The sequence below is a fragment of the Trachypithecus francoisi genome, unplaced genomic scaffold (genome assembly GCF_009764315.1).
Source record: "Trachypithecus francoisi isolate TF-2019V2 unplaced genomic scaffold, Tfra_2.0 Lachesis_group11, whole genome shotgun sequence".
Classification (NCBI taxonomy): Eukaryota; Metazoa; Chordata; class Mammalia; order Primates; family Cercopithecidae; genus Trachypithecus; species Trachypithecus francoisi.
This window is the reverse complement of record NW_022681456.1, coordinates 73,175,944-73,198,189: the sequence shown is the minus strand read 5'-3', so window position 1 is coordinate 73,198,189 and position 22,246 is coordinate 73,175,944.

Sequence of the window (22,246 nt, the reverse complement as noted above, 5' to 3'; positions counted from 1 at the left end):
TTTAGATGGATGAACACTGGAATCGCCATGTCAGTAAAGCTTAAAATACTCCATGTTGACTTAGAGAAGATAAAACACGTGTAAATCATAAGGTGCCTATTTGTAGCTATGTTACCCAGTCTGAGAAACCCATATTTTTTAAATCTTATTTCTGCATCTTCTTCCTTAGTTCACAGATTTTCATATTCTAAAAATGGCAATAACAATGAAATTTTCTTGTCTTTTTTTTTCTTTCTCTCTCTTGATATGAAGTCTTGCTCTGTTGCCCAGGCTGGGGTGCTGTGTCCCAATGTCAGCTCACTGCAGTCTCCAGCTCATGGGATCAAGTGGTTCTCCTTCCCCTCAGCCTCCCAAGTAGATGGGAATACTGGAACTCACTACCACGCCTGGCTATTTTCTGTATTTTTAGTAGAGACAGTGTTTTACCATGTTGGCCAAGCTGGTCTCAAACTCCAGGGTTATCCTACCACATCAGCCTCCCAAAGTGCTAGGATTAAAGGCATGAGCCACTGCTCCCTGCGAAAAAATGGAATTTTCAAAAAGACTAACTTTTAAATTGTGTTGGAAGAAAGAAATAGGAAAGATAAACACAGACACAAGATGACAATAATTTTTAGTGCTTTTATTGACAGAAAATGTAATCAGAATGTTTTTTTAGCAACTTTTAAAATAATATATTAATAATTAAACTAAATTCTCTTTAAATATTGAATTTATATATGTTTATAATTCTGTATGTAATTCTTATTACTTTTAAATTTCAAATTAATTATTAATGTTACTTGTCCAAAATACACAAATGTATTACTGCAAGCATAAATACTCTCAATATCATGTTCCTTAAAACCCTAACCAAAACTTTTTAAATGACTTTACTAGCTGCATAATATAACATATATAGATGTATTTTATTCAACTATTATTGACTTTGTAACTTCAGATATTTTTCAGGAGTTGGGTAGCCAACTATCCAACTTATCTTTTGATATGATAGATCCTGCCAAAGTAAAATATAAATAGACACAATAGCTCCTGCATAATAAAATAATAAGAATTTACACTCTTCCTAGTAATTTGGGAAAATGTTTATTTTTCCAATTTTTCTCATTTCCTAACAGTATTAGCTAGGATTGATCATCATGTTTGAGTTTGGTTTGGTTTTATCTATTGAACATATAAAAACAACGTTCTTTTGTTGTTGGATTTATTTTCCCTTTTTCATTCACTATATATCTATTAGCAAATTTATTGGTAATTTGCATTTCCTCCTTTGTGAATCCTCATTTTCTTTCCTTTTGCTCTTATCTATATTTCTAACATTCATTATATTCAGGGTTCTCCAGAGAAAGAATCATAGGAGATACGAGGGGAAAGAGAAATTTATTTTAATGGATTTGTTCATGTGATTGGTGGGGACAGGCAAATCTGAATCTGTAAGGTTAGGGAGGCCAGAAGAACGAAAATTGAAACAAGAGTTCCTGTTGCTGCCTTTAGTCTAAAATCTGGAGGGCAGGCCAGCTGGCTGTACACTCAGGCAGGATTTAGATATTACAGTCTTAGGGCAGAATTCCTTCTTCCCAGTGAAACCTTAGTTTTTTCTTTTTTTTTTTTTTTTTTTTTTTCTGTTGAGACGGAGTCTTGCTCTGTTGACAACCCAGGCTGGAGTGTAGTGGCACAACCTTGGCTCACTGCAAGCTCTGCCTCCCGGGTTCTGGTCATTCTCCTGCTTCAGCCTTCCGACTAGCTGGGACTACAGGAGCCCTCCACCACACGTGGCTAATTTTTTGTGTTTTTAGTAGAGACGGGGTTTCACCACGTTAGCCAAGATGGTCTCCATCTCCTGAGCTCGTGATCCGCCCGCCTCGGCCTCCCAAAGTGCTGGGATTACAGGCATGAGCCACCGCACCAGGCCAGTTTTTGCTCTTAAGGACTTTATCTGATTAAGTTAGGCCCACCAACATTGTGGATGGTCATGTGCTTTAATTATCGTAAACTGATTATAAATGTTAATCATATCTACAAGACACCATCATACTAACATCTAGAATAGTATTTGATCAAAGCATCATAGCCTAACGGAGTTGAAACATTAACCATCACCATATATTTATACATAAATGTGTGTGTGTGTGTATGTGTGTGTGTTGCAAGTTAGGCACTGAACTCTTGAATTATAGATAACTTAGTTGACAATAAGTGTTAAGTTTGCTTGGCTAACTAGCACACTTCTAAAAATAAAGACAGGGTCGGATGTGATAATTATACATTGTACATCTGTATCAAAACATCACATATACCCCATAAGTATATATACTTGTGTACTCATAAAAATTAAAAACAAAATAAAAAATGATAATAAACGAAAGGATAAATGAAGACTAGGAAGTTAGGGCTTGTCCTACAACATGTCAAGACCTGTTATGAAGCTAATCTAATTAAGACAGTATGGTAAGCACAGAGATAGATCAACTGATCCACAGAATAAAATATAAAGCCCATGCATGTGTGGTACCTTAATGAAATGCTGGGTCAACTGGAAATATAAGAACTTTTCAATAATTGGAAGTGGAAGATATTATATTTATATGAAGAAAAATGATGTTAATTTCTACTTTTCACTTTAAGGAAAATGTATTAATGAAAATGAAAGTCGAGTTATAACTGGAAGTAGATTCTCATGATACACAATTGAAAACATATTATTATCAACGTATACAAAAATACATTCCTCGAAGTTAGAAGGCAGAGCACAAACAACTCAAAAGTTCCTGGGCAAGGGACATGATTTTGCATTTTTCCAAAAGGGAAAAACATATGAAGCAATGCTAAGCATCACGTGACTCATGAAAATTGAATCAAAATAACAAAGTAACATACATACACAACTTCTACAATCATCAACATGCTCATTTTGTAATATGGTATGAATCTATCATCAATTTGCAGAAACTATATATTAGTTATGCTGTTTTTTTCCTGCTGTATGTGTTATACATATTTTACATTGTATTATTTGTCTCATTCTTTGTATTGTATCTTATTCCATATAAATATTTTATTTTATTTATTATTTATTTACTTTGTTGAGACAGCATCTTGCTCTGTCGCCCAGGCTGGAGTGCAGTGGCTAATCTCTGTTCACTGCAACCTCTGCAACCCAGGCTCAAGCAATTCTCATGTCTCCACCTCCCGAATAGCTGGGATTACAGGCGTGCACCACCATGCCCGGCTAATTTTTGTACTTTTAGTAGAGATAGGATTTTATCACGTTGGCCAGGCTGGTCTCGAATTCCTGGCCTCAAGTGATCCATCCGCCTCAGCCTTCCAAAGTGCTGAGATTATAGTACTTTGTGAACCACTGTGCCTGACCTTTTTTTCACTTTCTGAGTGAGCTTCTCCTCTGTTGACCAGACTGGAGTGCAATGGTGTGAACACTGCTCACTGCAGCATCCACCTCCTTGGCTCAAGCAATCCTCCCAGGTAGCTGAGACTACAAGTATATGCCACCACGCCCAAATAATTTTTCTTTTTCTTTTCTTTTTTTTTTTTTTGACAGAGTCTTGAGTTTTGTGGCTGGTCTTGAACTCCTGGACTCAAGCAATCCTCCTGCCTTGGGCTCCCAAAGTACTGGGAGTACAGACATGAGCCACTCTGCCTAGCTCATAGGAATATTTTAATTTTGTATTTAAATCTTCCAGTTGAGGTGTCCAATGTGATTGAGCTTTTTTATATTTCATGTAGCCAAGATGTCTATATTTTGCTGTCATCCAATGCTATGCAAATAATAACCTGAATTATTCATTATAATAAAGAAAATGAAAAGCCACCATTAATGTATCTTATTAAATGGTAAATTTGGAAAATATATTCAACATCTGGCAACAATGTCCAGAATAACAGCTTCCACTAATATTATTCAATGCTGACTTACGTTTTAGATAAGTAAAGGTATAGACTAGTAGACAAAGCTAAGTTAACTTCTTTTTGAAGTTTTAGAAAATACCATTTGAGGCCAGGCACAGTGGCTCACGCCTGTAATCCCAGCATTTTGGGAGATCGAGGTGGGCGGATCAGATCACCTGAGGTCGGTAGTTCAAGACCAGCCTGACCAACATGGAGAAACCCTGTCTTTACTAAAAATACAAAATTGGCCGGGCATGGTGGCACATGCCTATAATCCCAGCTTCTAGGGTGGCTGAGGCAGGAGAATCGCTTGAACCTGGGAGGCGGAGGTTGCAGTGAGCCAAGATCGTGCCATTGCACTCCAGCCTGGGCAACAAGAGTGAAACTCCGTCTAAAAAAAAAAAAAAAAAAAAAAAAAAATCATTTGACAGATGATATAATTACTATTGTAAGGTACTATTTTAACTAAAGCTGTGTTTTGTCACTTGGGCTTTATTGTTCAAAAATACTGTGACTCACTGAGATAGATCAGTGGGAAATTCCAGATATATCCCAGACACCAGCTAGATTGATTCTCTTTTAGCTAGAAATAAAATGTCCTTAAACTTTCATTACAATGATATTGAAACATGCATTGCCCTCCACAGGATTTCTGAATATTCCCAAGAGGCATATGTTCTTATAATCATGTATGGCTCATAAATTCCGCTTCCGCTAAATTAGTTCAATTTAGCAATCATATGCCATTACGTTTGGGCTATTCTCATTCTCTAACGCATTTGCCCAAATGTAAAACTTTGCCCTTTGTTTTAATTTTTATACACACACACACACATGCACGCACATACACACAAACATATTCACACCACCATTTTTAAGACAATTGTGTGTACAGGGTGCTCCAGCGAAAGTTGGGAGACAAGAAAAAATGCATAGGTTTACATTATCTCCATTTGAAATATTGTACCTGCTGATCATTACCTCCCATCTTCTGGCTCATTTCCTCTAACAACCCAATCCAACGCTCAAAACGAATCTGGAAGTGTCTTAGTCCCTAGGTCCTATCTGGTTTTCACTGTCCATGACCTACTTCCTACATCCCTCACCCATCTAACATTACAAGGAAATTCATCATAGTCACTCCCTCACATAAAGTTCTCAAATCCTTTCTGGCTTCATAGAACTCACTGGGTTAAATTGCAATCCTTGTTAAACCTAAAAATCTACCCTCGCTTCATATGTACTTATACAGCTGAACATCAATGAGAAAAATAAGTGGCCTTTTTTCATATGAAATTCATGATCAGTGACTTCAATTGGGGCTTTACGTTGGATTACATTGAATTGGGGCTTTCCGATTTTCAAGTTCTTAGTTGGTTATTTCATAATTTCTTAACGTCATCAAAATCCAGCATTTCTTTTCCCGTTATCACATCAAACTAATGGCATTACTTCTTATTTTCCTGAAGAAATCTCCCATGATTACGTTTTTCTAATTTGGGTCCTTTTACATTTTTTTTTTAGGGAAAACAACCCCCTTATCTATAGAGTGCATCTCAATATTTCTCACTTATTCAAAGAGTTTGCTCCAAAAAAGTTTCACTTTCTCCTGCACTATTATTATTTATGGCATCACTGGATTATTCCTATATACATAAAAGCATGCTATTATTTTTCCACCTTAAAAAATTGTAAGTCCTTCCAATATGACCGTTAAAGAGTAGATAAAATCATACTTATTTTCTTATTGTTAATAATTATAAATCTTAGCACACTATAGAAACACTTCTTACAGAAATTGGAAACAATTAACCAACATAAAATTAGGGAAATAAAGGAAGAAGACAAAGGAAGTGATTTTTTGTATTAATCCAGACTTTCTTCAGGAGAGCATTTTCGAAACAATCATGGAACAGAAAATAAAAGCAAGAGCAGGCTTTTCAAATCACAATTGTCTTTCTGGTCTTTCTGAGTGGAGGAAAGAGAGACTGACGATCAGAGCTGCCTTAAAGTTTCGAACTTTCTTTTAGGTGAAGATCCACAGAGTAAGGATTTGCAGAAAAATAGCCTGATAAATCTTCGTAAGAATTCCCATCAATTCCTTGGGTGGCCCCTATTCCGTGTATGCACAGGGCAAAATTCTAAGAGGCTTAGCAGAGAACAGCCACTATAAGTCTGGATTATCTACCAGAGATTTCAGAGGTTGTACAAGACAGAAGAAATATTAAAGTTCATGTGCATCTATAGTAGAGATAACCTCTTCATGTGCACATGGTGTGTTTATGAAACTAGGTCATATTCTGGCCATAAGGTTAGCTTTAACAGTTTTCAAAGAACTGAATTTATACAAAGGACATTCTCTTAACCCTGTGAAGTATAATTAGAGCTCAATAACAGAAAATTTGCTAGAAAATATTTGAAAATTAAGAAACCTGTATGATTCGTATTTTGAAGAAGAAGCAAAAATGAAGATTACAAATACTGAATCATGATGAAAATACAACAGGTCAAGACTCATGACATGCAGTTGAAGTGGTGCTAAGAGGGCATTTATAGCTTTAAATGAATATGTAAGAAAATAAGACTTGTTTAAAATTAATGATTTAATAAACTTCTAATCCAAGGATCTATAAAAATAAAAGGAATTAACCCAAAGAAATTAAAGGCAGAAAGTAACAGTAACAACAATGACAAATAGAAGAATAAATCCATTTTAAAAAAGCAGAACAGAGAAACCAATAAAACAAAGTATATTCTCTCAAAAGCTTATTAAAATTAGCATATTAGGCTTCAAGAAAATTAAGAACAAGTGTCCAAAAGGCATGATTAAGGGAGTTAAATTAAATGCAAACTATAGTCTAGGAAAAGATATGAACAGTACATGCCAGAAGCTCTGATGCACAAAAGGTGGGAGAAGAAGGGAAAGTGAATAAGTCCTCCCTCTGCCTTTTTGGGCTATCCAGACTGTCAACGGATTGGATGATGCCGGGCCACATTAATGAAGAGGAATCTTCTTTACTCAGCCTACTGATTCCAACGTTAATCTCTTCCAGAAGTACCCTCACAAACACACATAAATAATGTTTTACCAGATGTCTGGATATTTTATGATTATTAATTATTACTATTATTATAGACAGGGTCTTGCTCTGTCACTCAGGCTGGAATACAGTGGCACAATCATGTCTCACTGCAACCTCCACCTCCTGGGCTCAAGCAATCCTCTCACCTCAGCCTCCTGAGTAGCTGAGACTATAGGCGTACATCACCACACCTGGCTTATATATTTATTTATTTATAATTTATTTTTGTAGTGATGGGATCTTGCTGTGTTGGCCAGGCTGGTCTCAAACTCCTAAGCTCAAGTGATTCTCCCACCTTAAATTCCCAAAATGTTGAGATTATAGGTGTGAGCCACCACTTTAACCCAGTGAGGTGACCCACAGAATTACCCATGATGATATCTATGAAATGATATGTGCAAGAATGTTTGTAACAGTTTCACTAATAGTAATTTCTAAGTTGAAAGCAACCCAAACATTCAGCAGTAGTAGAATGGGTGAATAATTTGTGGTATAATTTTAAAATGTGCTATTACACATTGTGATGCTACCCAGTGAAAATGAGCCATTTTACGATACTATGTCTAAATTTATAGGCATACTTTTGAGTGCAAAAAAAAAAAGAATATAAAGAATGTATATCATATGGCACTTTTTTTTTGTATAACTCAAAACTAAGCAAGGCTAATTGATGATGTTTGGGTAAGTGACCACATGGATGTGCACAGGTAAAAATGAAACAATCTGCATACTTAAGACTTGTGGCCTTATGTATATTCTATATCTTCTCAATTAATTGATTTATTGATACCACTGCTTCTGTAGTATATGCCTCAGTCTTTCCTTTTCAGAACCAAATTCCATAAAATAGTTGCTGATGTTTGTCTTTAATTTCACTTCCAGTTTTCTATTACATTTTTCACAATCAGGCTGTCATGTCCACTGCTTCAGCAAACTTCCTTATCAGTCTTAGCAGTGATCTTCACATTACAAAATTCGGTATCAATTCTCACTTAATATTTTAGCAGCATTTCATATAGTTTATCACTCTTGCCAAATGAAGGCTGTTACCTTCTTGGCTTTGTGTTTCTTCCTGTCTTACTGATGACTACTCCTTCTTCGTCTTTTTTACCAACATTTCACTCTCCAATGTAATGTATGAGTAGCCCAGGGCTTAGGTGCTGCACTATTTTCTCACTAAAATAACTTCCCAGTTGGTCATCAGATCTTATGGCTTGATGACTGCTGATTTTATATCTACAGCTCTGACCTCTCTGTTGAAATCTAGACTCATATGTCCAATTGCATAATCAACATTTTTTAGATGTCGAATAAAACTTTATACCTCCCGAACTGAACTAACCTTCAATCTGCTTCTTTCTTAGTATTCTTCCTCTCAGTTGATATAAAATTCATCATTCCAGTAGTTCAAGCCAAAACTTCTGAAATCATCTTTGACTCTTTTCTTTCATTTTCTACATCTGAAGCAAGATGATTATCTTTCGAAAATAGATAGTATATGACTGCTTGTTATGACCTCTTTTCCCACCACCATGGTTCAAGTTACTATTATATTTTGCCTGAATTGTTGCAAAATACTTCTAACTGGTCTTTCTATTTCTACTTTTTTAAAAAAATCACAGTCCATTCTCAACATAACACTGAGAGAGGTCCTATTAAAATATGACTCAGATTGCTACACTCATCTGCTCAAAACGTCTCAATAAATGTCTATCTCAAATCTCCATGTGGAGTAAAAGACAAGTCCTCATAATTTAGCAATCTTGTGTAATCCCCTCTACTCATTAATTCTTTGGTATGTCATATTACTGCTCTTCCTCTTGTTCCTTCTGGAATAGCCACACTGTCCTCATGATTGTTTTTACTCTATGCACTTAACCAACTCACGCATTCACAATTACTCTTTCTTCTACTAGAATGGCCTTTCCCCTGACCATATCCACATAGCACACTCCTGTCTTTCTTCAGATCAGCTTTTCAGTATGGCTTTCACTTACCACCAAAGTTACAATTTTAAACTTTTAGTGTATATAAACACCATCCTTCTTCAAAGCTTTGTTTTTCTCTGTTTACGCATGTCATCATCTAATATGCCATGTGTTTTACTTATTTATCAGCTTCCTATTGTACTAGAATGCAAGTTCTATAGTTTTTTGTTGATGTTGTCTGTTTGTTTGTTTGAGATGGAGTTTCCCTCTTGTTGTACAAGCTGAAGTGCAATGGCGTGATCTCAGCTCACAACAACCTCCTGGGTTAAAGTGATTCTCCTGCCTCAGCCTCCCAAGTAGCTGGGATTACAGGCATGCACCACCATGCCTGGCTAATTTTGTATGGCTCTATAAAGTCTAGAATTTTTATTGTTATTATTTTTCCAAAGCATTCCCGGAATCTAAAAGAGTACCTCATGAATAGTAGGGCTCAATAAAACACTTCACATAAATAATTGAATAAATTCAAATAAAATATGAGCTATATCTATTCCTAAGTTTCACAGGCCCGTCTCTTGTTTCTGCACTGCATTCTGATCTCTTCTCATAGGAGTCAGACTCATTCTTATGACTTCCCTCCTGAGGTGTTTCTAGAATTTTGACTTCTTCCACTAAATTGTATAGAACAATTCAGTTCTTTTAATTCTCAAACTCATATTCAGGCCCACAATGTCTTAGCAAAAATCCATGGATATTCTCAAGAGAAAAAAAAAAACCTTTGTTCAATAATATCCGCTTTTCTGAAAAAGCAGTTGCTTAGATGTTGTATAACCATGGCTTAATTCAGTTTCTAAATCTATTATACATAGACATATCCCACCCAGCCCTGCCATCTGCTGGAGTATGTGCATGTCTTCTCAAAAGGATTCTTTGTTTTTTTATTAAACTAACATGTTCATGGAACCTTACAAAAAATCTTCCTGTAGTTTTGGGATGGAAGGTGTGATCAAGGTAGTACGTAAATGTATATATTTATTATGTGGAATATGAAAGAGAGGAAATATGCTAAAAAACAAAAGATCAGTTAAGACACATTCACTTGTATAGGTATGAGGTGTAGAGTATCTAGCTTATCATTTAAGTAATAGAAGCAGAAAAAGGAGCAATAGCTGCTACCAAGAAATAAATGAATTCAAATGATGACTGATTTCAGAGAGGAAAATGTAGAGAAAGAAGAATCAAGATGGGATCAGAAAAGAATTAAACCTCTTCTTTTGAGATCTTACCTTCTCTAGAGATATATTTGAAACTTTTAACCTTTTAAGTCATAAGCCATAAAGATAACATGTTAATGCTAGATGCCATATAAGGCATCTTTTAAGGCATATCCACAGTACATTTTCATAAAACATCAATTTAAGGTCTGTCAGTTACATCTGCTCCTGAGAGATTTCACCAGTCGTATTGTACTATATCACATGACTGTTCATAAAATGATTGATAGTATACAGACAGAACACATCCAGATAAATAGGTTTCATTTGAAGATCTTTAAGTGATCCATGAGCATTTCACATAGGTCTCTAGTAACAAGTCTTTATCATAATTGTATTTAACACAGGTTTTAATTCAGATAGTTAAATAAACCTTCATTGGGTTTTTTGTGGGAAAGGTAAGGCAGAGTACAGTGATGAGTTTAGAATTGGCTAATTTGAATAATTTCAGCAGGGCTCTAAACTAGGGATGGTTCTTCTTTGCCTGGTTCCTGGCCCTGGTATGGTTAAGGCAGGGGAATATTGCTTTCTGGGGTAAGGGCCAAGTAGAGAAGGTATGGCTCCTTCTACTAGTTTGCATAATAAAGGCATACTTCTGGCTGGGCCAATATCTACAAATAAACTAACCTCAGTAGAGGCAGTCTTTCCCCAGCTAGAAATGTTGTTTAAGATGTGTAAATGTACCATACCAAAAAAAAAAAAAAGTATATACAATACAGAACCTGAAACAAATTGTCATTATGTAATGCAAAATGTAGCTGGCATATCATCTGCCAGGTATTCATAACATTTGTATTTTAAAATCTATCAATTACCTTTCATTTACACTTATTTTCACCATTCATTTGGCAATTAATTAGATGCTAATGTATAGACTTGCGATATCATTTGATGACACTTCAAGAGTTTTAGTCTTGTTTGGGAACCTATAATAAGTTGAGAATGATCTTGTTAAAAGAACCTATGAAACTTGCACTATAAGATGTCAGGTCCTAGTGAGGAGTTATAAATAGCCTGCCAAAGGAGTAAAGAAATGACAGGTTTTAATGATGAAACTCCATCATTAAATTACCTACAAAAGAACTAATATGTGGCAAACAGGAAGCTCTGATGACAGCATTTTCCATTAATGTACCATGTCCTTTTCCTTTAATTTTCTATTTTTCCTTTGCCCAGCAATAAATGAGCTAGAAACTGCAACTATTGAGAGATAAAAAGAGATGGAAATCACAACAGTGTTCTCTCCCTCTGTGCCTAACAACATTGAGTCAGGTCAGATGGTCAAAGGAAAAACACATTGAAGTGAATGACAGTGTACGTTTTTTATCTGAATAATAATGAACTAAATTCCTTCCTTTGATTTACTCCTCTCTGCTACCCTTCTTTTCTCTTTTACTGTAGTATCTCAGTTGAGTTTTAAAGTGTTTCAGTATTACTATGCTTCCCTCCTTGTTAATCACAAATGACATCCTAGTTTTATTTTTCTATAACATACCCACTGAAAACCTAGCCTCTTATCCAACCATTTTTCAAAATTTTGATTTATGAAACTTTGGACACTGAGGAAAGAAGAGACTTGTGCCTTAGGGAGATTGGCTTTGATAACCTGACCATAAATATACAACAAGTACAAAAAGAGGTCCCCAGTATACCAGCTGCTGTATACATGATCGCATCCAGGGCTGTGCCTGGTTCCCTATGGGTGATAAATTATAATCAGTACCAACACTTCATGCCTATGCTCCTCTGCTACATCACCCTTTCTATATTGCCAGAGTGGCCAATCATTACAGCAGAACATATCTTTCAAGTTTCGCTTGATGCTTAGGATAAGCAATTAGGAGGATCTTCTAGCAAAGACCCATACATATTGAATCATAAGAAAAAATCTGAGTAAAAAAGTTAGAAACAAATAATTATGGAGACCATAAACCTATGATTAATATGTAAATTATATTTTTGAACAAGGTTATTAAAAATATTTAAGCAATATTTTAAAAACAGAGCACCTTGCATAAAAACTAAGATTTGGAGATTTTCATAAGAAGTTTATGTTCCTACTGTCAATCAAAAGGGGCTGAATTTGTCTCTACACTTTATAGGAGGCATTTTTTTTCTTTTATATATACTACATATATTTATGTACATTAGCCATTTTGTTCTATCCACATCTTTAATTGATTATTTTATATATGTATCAGAGAGAGAGAGAGAGAGAGAGAGATTTATTATAGGGAATTGACTTATGCAGTAATGGAGGCTGAGAAGTCACAAGATCTGCCATCAGCAAACTGGAGACCCAGGTGCTGCAGATTAAATCTTTGTATTGTGGAACTTGATTATACATATTGGGCCAGTCTTGTCATATCCAACTACATCAGAGTCAAGGGGTCAGGTAGAAAAAAACATTCAGGGCACATAACACCAACTCCACAACTGAATTTTCTACCAGGCCACCTGCTAAAATGTTTTGCTGTAGCTCTAGGATCAATTTTCCCTCGTAGCTGTTGAAACAACCTGCCATGACTCTAAGACTAGTTTTACCCACTAACATCACCAGTTAGAGCTTGCCAGCTCCTAAAAACTTTCCTAGTGCCAAGGAGCTTTATTTTAAAACTATATGTAACATTTCTCTTTCTAATACAACCTCCAACCTTCTCTTTGTTCTTCAGACATATCCAAGACCACTCCAGTCTGTCTGTATGCTCTGAATTGAAATTCTGCGATTCTTGAATAAAATATTTTATTTGGAGATTCAGCTCTACATTTTATTTTGACTTCAACAATGCTCCCCCTGCCCAAGTCAAATTTATATATTGAAATTTTACTCCATAATGTGATGGCATTAGAAGGTGTGGCCTTTGGGAGATAATTAGGATTAGATGAGGTCGTGAGTGTGGAGCCCTTATAAATGGGATTAATGTCCTTATAAAAGAGGGCACAGAGAGCTTCCTTGTCCCTTCCATCATGTGAGAACACAAAGAGAAGATAGCCATCTATGAACCACGATGGGGGATCTCACCAAACACCAAATTTGCTGGAGCCTTTATTTTCTATGTTCCAGCCTCCGTAACCGTGAAAAACAAATGAAAAACAACGTATTATCCAACCAGTTTGTGGTAGTATTTTATAGAATCCTTAACAGATTAAGGTGCCAGGAGGATTGATGGTGTAAGTGCTAGACTGAAAGCCAGCAGGTTATAGACTCAATTCTTATTTTTCAGACTGAGTCCAAAGGCAGGAAAATAAAAATGCTTCAGTCACAAGGAGAAGGTGTTCTTTCTTACTTAGCCTTTTTTTTTTTTCTATTCAGGTCTTTAATTGATTAAATGAAGCCCTCTCACATTATGGGGGTATCTGTCTTACTTAGTTCACTATTTTAAATGTTAATCTTATCCAGTAGCATCCTCACAGACACACACATAATAACGTTTGTTCAAATATCTGGGCACCCTGTGGCTCGGTCTAGTTGACACGAAACTTAACTATCCACAATGGTTGAACTGGTTTACAGACCCACCACTAGTGTAAAAGTGTTCCTATTTCTCCACATCCTCTCCAGCACCTGTTGTTTCCTGACTTTTTAATAATTGCCATTCTAACTGGTGTGAGATGGTATCTCATTATGGTTTTGATTTTCATTTCTCTGACGGCCAGCGATGATGAGCATTTTTTTTTTTTTTCATGTGTCTGTTGGCCGCATAAATGTCTTCTTTTGAGAAGTGTCTGCTCATATCCTTTGCCCACTTTGGATGGTGTTGTTTGATTTTTTTCTTGTAAATTTGTTTCGGTTCTTTGTAGATTCGGGATATTAGTCCTCTGTCAGATGGGTAGATTGTAAACATTTTCTCCCATTCTGTAGGTCGTCTGACAACTCTGATGGTAGTTTATCTTGCTGTGCAGAAGTTCTTTAGTTTAATTAGATCCCATTTGTCAGTTTTGGCTTTTGCTGCCATTGCTTTTGGTGTTTTAGTCATGAAGTCCTTGCCAACGCCTATGTCCTGAATGGTATTGCCTAGGTTTTCTTCTAAGGTTTTTATGATTTTAGGTCTAACATTTAAGTCCCATGTGTATACATATGTAATAAACTTGCACGTTGTGCACATGTACCCTAGAACTTAAAGTATAATAATAAAAAAACAACTTAACCATCACAAGTCTACCACTTGTCAAATTGGCACCCATATCCATCCCCTTAAACTATACTTAATCGCCAAATAAAGACAATAATAATTTTATATAAGGTAACAAGAGGGAAGAAACAAATATATTTTATCTATCTAAATATATATATGTATGCACATATATTTTATATCTATAAATAAATATAGCCATACAGTTGACCCTTAAACAACATGTGATTGAGCTGTGCAGAACCACTTGTACATGAACTTTTTTCTGCCTTTGCCACTCTTGAGACAAGATCAATCCTTCTTCTTGTTAATCCTCCTCAGCCTGCTTAATCTGGAGATGATGAATATGAAGAACTTTATGATGATCCACATTTACTTCATGAATAGTAAATATATTTTCACTTCCTTATGATTTTTAATAACATTTTTCTCTATCTTACTTTGTTATAAGAATATAGTATATATATAATATATTATATATATTATATATATATATACACACATACACATATATGTTCGTTTTGCATTGCTATGAAGAATATCTGAGATTGGATAATTTATAAAGAAAAAAGTTTTCTTTGGCTCATGATTCTGCAGGATGTAGAAGGATGGCACCTGCATCTGCTTGGCTCCTAAAGAGACCTGAGGAAGCTTTTACTCATGGCAGAAGGAGAAGGGAGAGCAGGAGTGTCACATTTTAAAAAAGCTAGGAGGTGAGAGAAGAGAAAGGAGGAAAGAAGAGAGGAGAGGACAGGTTCCTTTAACAACCATATCCCACATAATCTCACTGCCAACCGTTACCATTGGGAAGGGCACCAAGACATTCCTGAGGCATCGGCCCTTATGGCCTAAACACCTCTCATTAGGCCCCACCTCCAATATTTGGGATCACATTTCAACATGAGATGAGGAGGGAATAACATCCAAACTGTATCAGTATATAACACATATAACATACAAATATGTGTTTCTAATCAACCAGTAAACTATTAGCTAAGTATTGGAGAAGGAGGAGTCAAACTTATATGCAAAGTTGGTAGTGCACTGAAGTCAGCATTCCCACCTTTCCACTGTTCAAGGATCAACCTGAGGGGGGAAATATATATATAAATAAAATACACACACACACACACATATATATATACACGCACACACTTGGGCCATGGGCAGATGCCTCATTAATGTCTTGGTGCCCTTTCCCATGGTAATGAACTCACAGGGGATCTGGTTGTTAAAAAGAGCCTTTCAATCCATCTCTTCATTTCTTCTTTTGCATTGTTCAAGACAACTTGAATTTTATATATATATTATATATATAAATATAATATATAAATATATTATGTATATTATATATAATATTATATTTACATATATAATATATATATAATTAGCACATGCAAGTATGGGGACTAGGACTAAGAAATCTCCAGATCTGCAGCTGGCAAACTAGACATCTAGGAAAGTGATGGTTTTTTCTAGTCCAAAAACTGCAGGCGCAATACCTGAAAAGAGCCAATTTCGAATTGACTCCAAAGACAGACCAAACACACACACACACACACACACACACACACACACACACACACACACACACATGTTCCAGGTCAAACCGTCAGGAAAGAGAAATTTCCTTTTACAAAGACAATTTTTTCTATTCAGGTCTCCACTATATAGGATGAGGTCCACTCACATTAGGCAGGTCAATCTGCTCCACTTAGTCTATTAACTGAGACGTTAATCTAAACCAGAAGCACCCTCACAGATACACCCACAATAATGTTTGGCAAATCATCACAATAAGCGTCATCTTAGGGTCACAATCTCATAAACCTTCAGAGGTATGGCTGGTAGTAAACTCATTTCAGTATGTAGTAGTGACTCAGGCTAAGTCTCAGTTCTCAAAGAGTTTCTGTAATAGTTGGGGAGAGAACAGACAATTAATACATCTAACTACTGTTTAAGCAATACACTTTCTGAACCCATTTGGCTTGTTTTAACCTTTTTGGACAAATCTCTGAAACTCTTAAAAACCATCCGCGTAACTGCAATACAGTTAGTCATGCTGCTTCTTAGGGACTGCTTGATTGCTTGACAGTCAGTCCTTGGCAACTTGGAAAGGAGTCTTATAAATACCATCCTCGAAAGTTTCAGGGCATTAAATAATCTTACTTAAATCACTACCTCCTACCATGGTAACTTCTTGAACTTACATCCAGCACGAGCTCTAAATTGTCTAGCCAATTAGAATATAGACAGCAAGATCCCTGTAAAAACCCAACCATCCACAAATGGCAACAACTCTTTTCCTGCTTAGATACTTAAGGCCAAATGGAGGGAAAAAAAAAAAAAAAAGTGAATACAACTCATCTTATACCAAAAATATCAGATCAGAATAGTAGAATTTATATATTCAAACAAATGCATTTATCCAAGAAAATCCCTTGAGAAGGAGAGCTTATGACAGTAAAGTTAATCTTGAAGTTGAGATTAAAGAAAACACATTAAAACAAATTTCCTATAAACCTATCAAATATAAAATTTGAATCAAAAAATATATGATTTCCAGAAACATAAAGATTATTTGTCTTTTTATTTACAGAGACTTTTTTTGCATAAAATGCAACAGAGCATAACATATTTCATTTAAGTATTTTATCATCAAATTTATGTTTCTGAGTTGGAAAGAAAGAAATTTAAAATATGTTACTTTGCCTATTAAATTATTATATATTAAATCAGTTTTTGCCTATGGAAAATTAAAGTATTTGGTTTATTTCCTTTGTTATTATGGCATTGAAAAATGTTTTTAATATCCAGATTATACTGAGTTATATTGAGAGACAGTAGTATTACAATCTGATATATTTTAAAAGTCTGACTCTCTAATTTGGTTAAAAGCATTTTCTTGGATGTTCTGAGTCAGTTTTTTTCTAAGTTCTGAGAGCCATTGCCAAAAGTGCCTGGTTTAATTAAAGTCACTTTTTGTTTCTGAAGTAGTTGTTTCTAATATATTATGTCTAACTTAAATATTCACTATGGGAAAATTTTATTTTGTTTCAACCAAGCATCATAAATTATTTCCATTCAAAGAAATACTAGAAAATTATTAGAATAGGAGTAACTTTATGTAAGCATAAAGCACTAGTCATTTGTAGAAACATTTGCATTACAGTATTTCCACATGCAAAGGCCTAATGGAGTCAGTGTTTCTCAAAATACCAAGGTTTATACTTAGAGAAGATGAAACATATGTGTTTAAAAAATAATATGTTCCATATGTTTCTGATTGTATTTTAAAAGTTACTGCGTTAAAAACTATAATCCAAAACAAATTGAATTTCTAGCTTCATGATTTACCAGCCTAAGAACAGCTGTTGGAATTGAACATTATTTTACCCCATTTTTTTTTTTTTTTTTTTTTTTTTTTGAGACAGAGTCTCGCTCTGCCGCCCAGACTGGAGTGCTGTGGCCGAATCTCAGCTCACTGCAAGCTCCGCCTCCTGGGTTTAAGCCATTCTCCTGCCTCAGCCTCCCGAGTTGCTGGGACTACAGGCGCCCGTCACTGCGCCCGGCTTGTTTTTTGTATTTTTTAGTAGAGACGGGGTTTCACCCTGTTAGCCAGGATGGTCTCGATCTCCTGACCTCGTGATCCGCCCGTCTCGGCCTCCCAAAGTGCTGGGATTACAGGCTTGAGCCACCGCGCCCGGCCTATTTTACCCCATTGTTAACTATTGTCAGTGTGAGCAACATGGTAGAGACCATAATATACATCCATCTATATCCATTAATCTCTCCTGAACACATGGGAGGATTATTCTTGCTTATTTTTAGTTATGCAGGAACAAATGACTGGTTCCAGCCCACTAAACCTGTGTAAAAAATAAAGATATAATGTGTGCATGCAATTGTGTGCCCTTCTAAGGCAAAGTGTTTGGCTAATACAAGAGCCGCCAGCAGCCACAGAAGTCATGTATCTCTGCTGGTGCAATTTCAAGGTAACAGAGCTTTCCTATCCAAGATATTTGAGTACTATGTATAGCAGAGACCACATTGACACATGATGAACATGTTATGTGAGCAAGATATAGTCTTTGTTGGATTAAGCCACTGGGATTTGGGAGATAATTCGTTACTGTGGTATTACCTAGTCTAAACTAGTACACATGTAGACACGTGTGTATTTGCATATATATGTATTTGCATATAGTACAATTTATCAATTAATGACCAACATTTATAGCATTTAATAACCAGCAATAGAAATAATGTCTCTCCAATTGACCATTACAATTTATTCTATCTATTTTGTCCATGAAAATTCAAATACTCAATGTGCATGTCTATTTCTCTTGTGTTCCATATCTTCTATTTTCTAAAACTAGTCCTATGACAATCATTAAGAAGTTAGCACCTTTATTCAACATTATTTTAAATTTATTTGGTGGTTTGAAATTTTTGTTTGCTTTTTTATGACAGATAGGGAAAGAGTTATTGCTATATTGTATGTATAAAATTCTAGCTTCCTATTAGGTTGTAAATATACATTGTGAGTCCAGAGCTATATCTTATGAACTATTTCTAAAATGATTAGTTTTTCAATAGAGTCACTGTGCCATCCATACTGTCATATGGATAGCTTTACCATGAACAGTCTGGTCATCTAGAAAATCCAGACTCTGAATACCACTTGTATTTAATATTGACAAGGACTTTTTTGGTTAGAGTTTCCTTTCTTTTTTAGGGGTTTTCTTTTTTTCCTGTGCTCCATGCATTCTACCCCTAATTGTGTTTCTTTTTCTACATGTAACTTATTTTCTAAAATTAGCCGCCTGTTTCTGTTTCTTTAAATAATGCTTTGTGCTGTCATCCAACGATAATATATTTGGAAAGATACAAAATCATTGATATTTTCAAAATAATGTTTCTTATATGAGAATAAGTTATGCCATATTATATTTTTTCTAAAGAATTTTATATAAACCAAGGTAGAAGCCAAACTAGTCATTAATAAAGAAAATAATAAAATTGTATGTTTTGTGATTCATGTATATTTTTGAATAGCTTGCTTGAGGTATATAGGACTTACTTTTCATTCCTTCACTTCTATAACTACGTGTTTATTCAAGTTAAAAATGATAACTGCTTGAAACACTTTTGTTATCTATGCAAACATAAAAAGAAGGATAATGTTATGCATTCATAATAATTATCACTTCATTAATAATATTTATTTACATTTCTTCAGGGAACCCTTAAATTTAACACTTCATCACAAAACAAAACAATATATGTATAAAGCAAGCTTTATGTTTGAATCAAAGCAATATATTTTGAAAGTTGAGTTAATTTTTTTTAATAATGGATATCGTTACATGGTACAGTTTCCATTATTAGAAAATGAAGGAAAGTGGCCATAGAAGAAAGTAGATGATAGTTAAAGAGTTCTTGTTGGAAACAGAACACTGTAGCTCAAACATAAGAACATATGCCAAATTAAATTGATTAATTTTTTCAGTCCTTTTGTCATACTTAAAGTACTTCCACTCAGAATAAGTGGGTAAATTAGAACAACTCAAAAAGACTGTCAAAATTTCATTAAGCCAAGTTAAAATAAAGTTATAGCTAAAATTGTTTCTTAATCTGAATTAATATGCTGGTTGAAAATGATCTGGTCATACAGTGTCAAAGCATTCTAAAGCTTTGGGAGAAAACTAAGAGATCATCTGAATAAATTCTTCTTTGAAGCATTGAAAATTGAGGTTTAGAAAAGTAAAGTGAGCTATTTGAGTCATACAACTGTTGACACTTTTAAGCTTTCTTAAATTTAGTATTGCTTTTGTGGTTTGTTTCTTTGAGGTTTTAAAATTTATTAGTTAACCATTGTTTTTCTTTCTTAATGCTATAATAATGTTAAGGAAATATGGGCTTTAGTCCTAAGGCAAGATATAATGTGTGCATGCAATTTTACTTTAAATTATAATGCAATTTCTAATACTATTACCTTTGTAACTATTTACTAGTAAGATATCCTACAGTTATTTCTTACTTTTACCAGAAGCAAGCGCAGAGAATATCTGACTCCTGGAAAAGTGGTGTTGGGACCCTGTGACCAAAGCATCTACTGGTTGTAGGTTTTGGAAAAGCCTCTCTGTCCAAGTATTAATTTTGTACTGCCTTTTTAAAAACACACACTCTAGAGGTAGTTAGACAACAGGAGACATGTACTGTAGCCTTTTTTTCTTTCTGTGTATTTAGGAAATGTGTTTCCTGCAACTGTTTGGATATTCTACTTTACCATGAAACGTGCATAGTTGGCATGAGCTGGGTAACAATTAAGAATATCATTTTTCATACCATGCCAAATATTTTTCTACTTTACTTATTTCATATTTTGCATTTTGGACTTTCATATTTAACTTGATTCAAATAGGTAGTTTTTGGTTTAAAATAGTTCGGAAGTAACAAAGGTATTTGTTTTAGTCTTTACCTTATATACAAGTTTAAAGCAAAACTCATCACTGAAACAAAGCATGGGCAATAATTAGAAACTTTTTTCTTTTTTTGGTTTTCAAATTTTTTTTAAGGTCAAAAGAGTATGGAAATTTAAGGAGAGTAGAAGCGATCTAATGTGTAGGAAAATAATATACTGGGAACTATGTTCGGCAATCCAGCATTATGCGTTTGCTTGCCAACCTGCCTTGCATGATTTCAAATACGCTAAATAAGGTTTGTAGAAATTTCCAATGACAAGCATGAATTCAGAGTCTCTACTGCTAGTGCAAGGAATGCATATAAGGTGCATGATTTGTTGAGAGCAGAATTAATGCAACTTAATTGAGTCTATTATTCTGTGGATGTTAATAGGGGACACTGCTGAGAAGTGAGCACTGAGAGACAAAAGGAAAAAAGAAAGAAGGATATAGACCTGGGTTTTAGAAAGTTATAAATGAGGGCTTGATGTGAAAGCTCGTAGTTCCATTATATCTGTGAGTAACTCAGTGGTGCCTGTCCATATCAAATTCCTTCATCTGGCATGATTACCCAGTGGGAAAAAAGGAGTGAAGATGTTACTAAATTGTGTATGGCTTATTTAATTCCACTCAGCAATGTTTGGAGATTGTATCAGCATATAGCTAGGATTACCACCATGCTAAAATTAAATTTAACTGAAAAAGGGTAATACAAAATACATTAAATTAAAATACTGTTCTGTGGCAGAGCACATTGGCTCATGCCTGTAATCCCAGCACTTTGGGAGGCTGAGATGGGTGGATCATCTGAGGTCAGGAGTTCGAGACTAGCTTGGCCAACATGGTGAAATCCCCTCTCTACTAAAAATACAAAAATTAGCTGGGCATGGTGGCAGACACCTGTAATCCCAGCTACTCAGGAGGCTGAGGCATAAGAATCACTTGAATCTGGGAGGCAGAGGTTGCAATAAGCCGAAGTCATGCCATTGTACTATAGCCTGGGTGACAAGAGAGAGACTCTGTCTCAAAAAAAAAAAAAAATACATTTCTCAAAAGAAGACATTTATACAGACAATAGACACATGAAAAAATGCTCATCATCACTGGCCATCAGAGAAATGCAAATCAAAACCACAATGAGATACCATCTCACACCAGTTAGAATGGCAATCATTAAAAAGTCAGGAAACAACAGGTGCTGGAGAGGATGTGGAGAAATAGGGACACTTTTTCACTGTTGGTGGGATTGTAAACTAGTTCAACCATTATGGAAAATAGTATGGCGATTCCTCAAGGATCTAGAACTAGAAGTACTATATGACCCAGCCATCCTATTACTGGGTATATACCCAAAGGATTATAAATCATGCTGCTATAAAGACACATGCACCCGTATGTTCATTGCGGCACTATTCACAATAGCAGACTTGGAATCAACCCAAATGTCCAACAGTG